Source organism: Staurois parvus, unplaced genomic scaffold (assembly GCF_062004578.1).
Source record: "Staurois parvus isolate SC_StPar_1 unplaced genomic scaffold, SC_StPar_1.0 ptg000143l, whole genome shotgun sequence".
NCBI lineage: Eukaryota > Metazoa > Chordata > Amphibia > Anura > Ranidae > Staurois > Staurois parvus.
Window position 1 is genome coordinate 1,747,024 of NW_028317939.1, and position 7,892 is coordinate 1,754,915.

The window sequence follows — 7,892 nt, forward strand, 5'->3', positions numbered from 1 at the left end:
TTCTCATCCTTCTCCTTCTCCTTCTTCTCATCCTTCTCCTTCTCCTTCTCCTTCTTCTCATCCTTCTCCTTCTTCTCATCCTTCTCCTTCTCCTTCTCCTTCTTCTCATCCTTCTTCTTCTCATCCTTCTCCTTCTCCTTCTTCTCATCCTTCTCCTTCTCCTTCTTCTCATCCTTCTCCTTCTTCTCATCCTTCTCCTTCTCCTTCTTCTCATCCTTCTCCTTCTCCTTCTTCTCATCCTTCTCCTTCTCCTTCTTCTCATCCTTCTCCTTCTTCTCATCCTTCTCCTTCTCCTTCTTCTCATCCTTCTCCTTCTCCTTCTTCTCATCCTTCTCCTTCTCCTTCTTCTCATCCTTCTCCTTCTCCTTCTTCTCATCCTTCTCCTTCTTCTCATCCTTCTCCTTCTTCTCATCCTTCTCCTTCTTCTCATCCTTCTCCTTCTCCTTCTTCTCATCCTTCTCCTTCTCCTTCTCCTTCTCCTTCTCCTTCCTCATCTCCAAGGGCATTTAAATTAAAGGTACAGTGTTCTGCACTAATTTAAAGGCTCTCTGAAGCCTAGAAACCCTTTTTATAAGTCATCTTCGTAGCGGAGAAATTCGCATCGAATCGAATTTCATACTGGAATTCGCCGAATCAGCCGAATCGAATTTTTCATTTCTTCGCTCATCTCTAGTCTTAACATACTGCAGAAGCACAACAAGGTATTCTGCTCATTCGCATCATACAATGCCCTCCAGGAGACGCACTATACTCCTACCTCCACTCCAAAATTCTTTGGCACCCGCTACCCACAGGTCTACACAGCCTCCGCTGCTACCAAACGTAGAGAGGTACTCATTGCCTTCAACCGTGCGACGCCCTTCACATTGCATACTGAGATTAAAGACCCTAAAGGTCATTATCTCCTGCTCACCGGGCAACTTCTGGACATTGAAGTCACCATCACCACGTATTACACCCCAAACCAAGGTCACTTACCATTTCTTTCCCACCTATTATCAGTTATCGACAATCACAAATGCGGCACGCTGTTACTCTGTGGAGATTCAAATTGCACGAAATACCCCTTCCTAGATAAGTCCCCTCAACCCCCTCCTCTGGTCACCTCTAAACAAACCTTCCAAACCATATTACAATGTTACTCAATGATAGATACATGGAGAGAACTCAATCCCATAAAATGCCAATTTACCTTCTATTCCCACCCTCATAAGACATTCTCAAGAAGAGATCACATCTTTATGACTGCTAGCTCTTCCCCACCGAGTACTGGCCTCTGACATCCTCCCAATTCCTTGGTCGGATCACTGTGCTGTTGTCACGTACCTGATGGGAGACTGAATTGATGAGGTCGGCCTCACTTGTATCACTAGCCCTGACCCTGCTGAGGTTGAAACAGAGGGAGTCTAGGGACCAGGGGGGCAAGAGCGCCAGTGGTTGTTGCTTGCGGCTCTTGCAGATGATGACCTTGGTAGGCAGGATATCCTCTGATTTGGGAACCATAGAAATAGACCAGGCAGGTTCAGTGGATTTGCCAGATGCACAGCAGAGCAAGGTAGGTAGCAAGGACACAGGACTGGAGCGGAGTCGTAGGATAGCCAGGGTCATAACAATCGGGCAGCGCAGTACAGGATCAGAAGGAAAAGCCAAAGTCAGGAGCAGAGCTGAAGTCAGGAACCAGGAACCAGGAGCAGGAGAGTAATCAGAGTCAGGTCAGGAACAAGCCGAGTCAGCAACAAAGGAATCAAACAGGAGCAAGCAGGACACGAGGGGAGCTGAAGACCAGTCAGCACTGAATCTGAGCAGAGGCGCTCCTTAAATGGCCATTCTTGCACCAATCTTCACCGTGCGTGTGCATGTGTGCGTGCATGTGCCTGATCGTGCATTTCTGCGTGCCTGCGCACAACCGTAAATTCTTCTGCGGGATCTCTTTTGCGCATTCGCGTTCCCGATCGCGATTCTTCTTGCTTGAAATCCCTTACAGCTGTGCTTACTTCCATTGCCTCTCTGGCCCCATCCCCCCCGATCCCTCTTGGACCATCAACGAGAACCTCCTAGCGAACCCGACACATTGCTCAGATATCGAAACGGCGCTCAAAAATTATCTATCTCTAAACCAAACTCCAGATATCTCCCCTCTCCTTCTTTGGGAAGCACATAAACCTGTACTCCGCAGTTTTGCGTTAGTAAAACACTCTTCCTAAACAAAGAAAAGAGACGGCAACGCCTTCTTCTAGAACAAACCTATGACCAATCTCATCAAGCTTTCCAAGCGACCCCTTCCCCTGCCAATCGAGAAGCCCTAGAACAATCCCGACTGGCCCTTGATCTTCTCCTTACGGACCAAGCTGAACTCTCCCTTCGTAGATTCTGACACAAATATTATACAAAAGCCAATAAACCTGTCACCTTTCTTGCACTTTCAATCCGTAGGCTTGATCAGATCACCAAACCCATCCGACTACACACTTCCTCTGATAACCTCACTAGTAATCCGGAACGGATCCTACAAGTTTTCCACAAGCATCTCTCACATCTCTATTCTTCTTCCACACCCTTCAACTCTTCCCAGGCCAACACCCTCTTAGCCTCTCTCACATTCCCAAAACTCTCAGAACATCATCTAACATCATTAGAACTCCCTATCTCCAAGGCTGAAACTCTAAATGCTATTAAACTCCTAAAGCCCTGTAAACGTCCAGGACCCGACAGATTTTCTGCCACATACTACAAAAAGTTTGCCCACCTACTCACGCCTGTTCTTACTAATGCATTCAATGCCATATTATCAGGCCAAACCTTTAACCCAGATACAGTACAAGCCAACATCTTGAAGATCCCAAAGCCGAATTCAGACGACATGCAATGGTCCAATTATAGGCCAATTTCCCTCCTCAACATAGACATCAAAATTGCTAGCTAAAATCTTATCTACACGCCTCAACACGTGTATAGGATCCCTAATTCATAATGACCAAGTGGGCTTTATACCAACTCGACAAGGCGGAGACAATGTCCGTCGCGCAACTCTTCTGACACACATACAGTGGGGATCAAAAGTTTGGGCACCCCAGCTAAAAATTTGTATTAATGTGCATAAAGAAGCCAAGGAAAGATGGAAAAATCTCCAAAAGGCATCAAATTACAGATTAGACATTCTTATAATATGTCAACAAAAGTTAGATTTTATTTCCATCATTTACACTTTCAAAATAACAGAAAACAAAAAAATGGCGTCTGCAAAAGTTTGGGCACCCTGCAGAATTTATAACATGCACTGCCCCCTTTGCAAAGCTGAGACCTGCCAGTGTCATGGATTGTTCTCAATCATCGTCTGGGAAGACCAGGTGATGTCAATCTCAAAGGTTTTAAATGGCCAGACTCATCTGACCTTGCCCCAACAATCAGCACCATGGGTTCTTCTAAGCAGTTGTCTAGAAAACTGAAACTGAAAATAGTTGACGCTCACAAAGCTGGAGAAGGCTATAAGAAGATAGCAAAGAGTTTTCAGATGTCAATATCCTCTGTTCGGAATGTAATTAAGAAATGGCAGTCATCAGGAACAGTGGAAGTTAAAGCAAGATCTGGAAGACCAAGAAAAATATCAGACAGAACAGCTCGCAGGATTGTGAGAAAAACAATTCAAAACCCACGTTTGACTGCACGATCCCTCCAGAAAGATCTGGCAGACACTGGAGTTGTGGTCACTATTCCACTATAAAGAGATACTTGTACAAATATGGTCTTCATGGAAGAGTCATCAGAAGAAAACCTTTTCTACGTCCTCACCACAAAAATCATTGTTTGAACTTTGCAAATGAACATATAGACAAGACTGATGCATTTTGGAAACAAGTTCTGTGGACCGATGAGGTTAAAATTGAACTTTTTGGCCGGAATGAGCAAAGGTACGTTTGAAGAAGAAGGGGCACAGAATTGAATGAAAAGAACCTCTGTCCAACTGTTAAGCATGGGGTTGGATCAATCATGCTTTGGGGTTGTGTTGCAGCCAGTGGCACAGGGAACATCTCACGAGTAGAAGGAAAAATGGATTCAATAAAATTTCAGCAAATTTTGGATGGTAACTTGATGCCATCTGTGAAAAAGCTGAATTTAAAGAGAGGATGGCTTCTACAAATGAAGAATGATCCTAAACACACCTCGAAATCCACGGGGGATTACATTAAGCGGTGTAAACTGAAGGTTTTGCCATGGCCTTCACAATCTCCTGACCTCAACATCATTGAAAATCTATGGATAGACCTTAAAAGAGCCGTGCGTGACAGACAGCCCAGAAATCTCAAAGAACTGGAAGACTTTTGTAAGGAAGAATGGGCAAAGATACCTCAAACAAGAATTGAAAGACTCTTGGCTGGCTACAAAAAGCGTTTACAAGCTGTGATACTTGCCAAAGGGGGCAGTACAAGATATTAACTCTACAGGGTGCCCAAACTTTTGCAGACGCCATTTTTTTGTTTTCTGTTATTTTGAAAGTGTAAATGATGGAAATAAAATCTAACTTTTGTTGACATATTATAAGAATGTCTAATCTGTAATTTGATGCCTTTTGGAGATTTTTCCATCTTTCCTGGGCTTCTTTATGCACATTAATACAAATTTTTAGCTGGGGTGCCCAAACTTTCGATCCCCACTGTAGCTAAATCCCACAATATTCCCGCCTGTTTCCTGTCCCTAGACATACGGAAGGCATTTGACACAATCTCAGGGCCATACCTGCACTACATTCTGCTTTGGCCCTCATTTTTTAACCTGGATCTTCTCTCTCTACCGCGAACCCTCGGCCAGAATCAAATACTTAGGTCATTGGTCTGCTCGATTCCCAATTTCACGTGGCACCAGACAGGGTTGCCCCCTGTCCCCTCAACTCTTTGCCCTAGCCATAGAACCGCTGGCCCTTCTGATCAGGACCAACCCGGATGTCCATGAACTTGAGATAGGAGGCACCTTCCATAAACTGTGTCTATCCGCAGGATGACATCTTACTTTTCCTCACCTCCCCTTTGACATGCTCTCCTGCTCTCCTTTGGCTCCTTGATAAGTTTGGCTCACTCTCCAGCCTTCAAATTAACCCCCAGAAGTCATTAGCACTCAATATTTCACTCCCCCTTAACTCCCCACTTGAAACAGATACTTCTGTTCTCATGGTCACAAAGCTCTATTCTCTTCTTGGGTATAAAACTAACTCCAAATATTTTGGATCTCTACGCTGTCAACTACACCCCTATGTTAGCTCATCTAATGGCACTTGTGACCAAATGGTCCTCTCTCCCCCTGGCATGGCTAGGCAGAATAGCAGTCGTGAAGATGTCAATCCTCCCCAAAATTCTATACCTCTTCAGTGTTCTCCCAATCTCAGTACCCGCTCATTACCTTCGTACTTTACAACACCGCATTTTTTCCTATGTCTGAGGCAAGGTTCGCACACGTGTTCCCTGCTCCACTCTTTATCGCCCCAAACTTAATGCCGGACTCGGTCTCCCAAATATCAGTAAATACTACCGAATGGCACACATAGCACAATTACCAAAATATCACACTACCTACGAAACCCCACAATGGGTTATCCTTGCATCTATAGAGTGTGACCCCTTATCTACTGCTAACCTTCTCTGGTTAAGACCTATTGATCGTCGTTCGGTTACAAACCCCATTACTTCTCACTTCTTGCTTCTTTGGGATAAATTGAAATCCCGCTATCCCCTACAGTCACCACATAACCCCCTTCTCTCATATCTCAGAAACCCAGTCTTCCCCCCGGCCTGGTCCTCGCCACATTTAAACACTGATCCTCAGCCAACCTTATCCGGACTCATCACTTTGTGCTCAGGAACAAGTTCAGACCCTTTACCTCATTATGTGAAACCCATGAACTCCCAACTTCTGAAATATTTCGGTAAATTGAAACATTTCTACACTCCATACACTACAGCTGCGAGTCCAGTAAACACCATGTCCCCTTTTGAACGGGCTTGCCACAAAGACCGCCATAGGCGAGGCCTCATATCATATCTGTACTCCCTCTTCACAACCTCGACCACTACACCACTACCCTCATATATACACAAATGGGAAACGGACCTTGGCCAGCAATTCGACCCTTCTGATTGTGACCACATCTGGTCCAATACTAAAGCGTCATCGCAAAATATCGTGGCCTTGGAAACCAAATACAAGGTCCTGACTCGTTGGTACCTAGTCCCAGCAAGAATAGAGAAGTACACCCCTAATTACCCTTCAACTTACTTCAGAGGCTGTGTAGACCTGGGCACACATTTCCATATACTATGGTGGGACTTCCCAACCACCCAAATCTTCTGGGCGGAAGTCTTTAGAATGCTTTCTACACTAAGCGCAAAAATCCTCCAACTGAACCCATCAACTGCGCTGCTCAGCCTACGACCCCCTGACATCACAAATTCACAATTCAAACTTATCCTACAAGTTACTACAGCAGCCAAGCAGGTCATAGCCAAATCTTGGAAATCTCCCTCGCTATGCATCACAGTAGTTAAAAATAAAGTTACCCAGGCTATGATTCATGCAAAAGTAGAAGCCACAATTTAGATACCATCCCTAAATTCAAGAAGGTTTGGCACCCCTGGGTGGAGCATTTCCTTCTGCCTAACTTTGATGACTCACTTCTCAACCCGTAACAAATACTTCAAGCTACATCGGTACCACCCCCCACCAATCTCACGTTCTTCATCTATTGCTTCTAACCGTGGAGTCACCTCCCTCTCCTTATCCCTCCCCTCTTTCTCTTCCCTTTCCTATAAGGTCTCATTTGTTATTGATACCTACTTTTGTACCTATGCAATGTTTTGTATGAGAATTGTATACCTCCACTGTCCCATTTATTCCTTCCTGTTAAAATCAATAAAATCTTTGAACAGGAAATAAAGTTGTCATAGAAGGTAATGAGGTCTGTAAATCTCTGACATACCGTATGACACGGGATATAATTATTACAGAAAACAGCAGCATTAAAATCAGGACATTATTAGTAATACATCCAATTGGGCCCTCAAAGCAGTTCAGGATGTCCATGAAATGTATAAAAGAAATATAAATGGATAGAAAATAAATCTAACTGGGCAGCTCTTTGTGTTTTCCATGTTGCTGGTGAACATAAACTCCATAAGAACATTTAGAACCCCCTAGAGGTGTCTCCTGGATAAATGGTGACTGATCTAATGTGACCAAACAAGAATGTATCTTCAAGTTGGTGACAGATTATATACAGTGACATGAGTGGGTGTAACAGTTGTGATATACACTCACCGGCCACTTTATTAGGTCCACCTGTTCAATTGCTCGGTAACACAAATTGCTAATCAGCCAATCACATGGAAGCAACTCAATGCATTTAGGCATCTAGACGTGGTGAAGACATCTTGCTTCAAACCGAGTTTCAGAATGGGGAAGAAAGGGGATTTAAGTGATTTTGAACATGGCATGCATGTTGGTGCCAGACGTTCTGGTCTGAGTATTTAAAAAACTGCTGATATACTGGGATTTTCCTGCACAGCCATCTCTGGGGTTTACAGAGAATGGTCTGAAAAAGAGAAAATATCCAGTGAGTGGCAGTTGTGTGGAGGAAAATGCTTTGTTGATGTCAGAGATCAGAGGATAATGGGCAGACTGGTTTAAGATGATGTATCAAAATGTATATAATGATACAATGTATAATGGAATACATATAATGATACAATGTATAATGGAATGTATATAATGATACAATGTATAATAGAATGTATATTATTATTATTATTATACAATATTTATAACGCGCCAATAGTTCGCTCAGCGCTGTACATTATAAAGGGGGACAGAACATGTGACAGAACAATACCAATACAATGCAAAACATG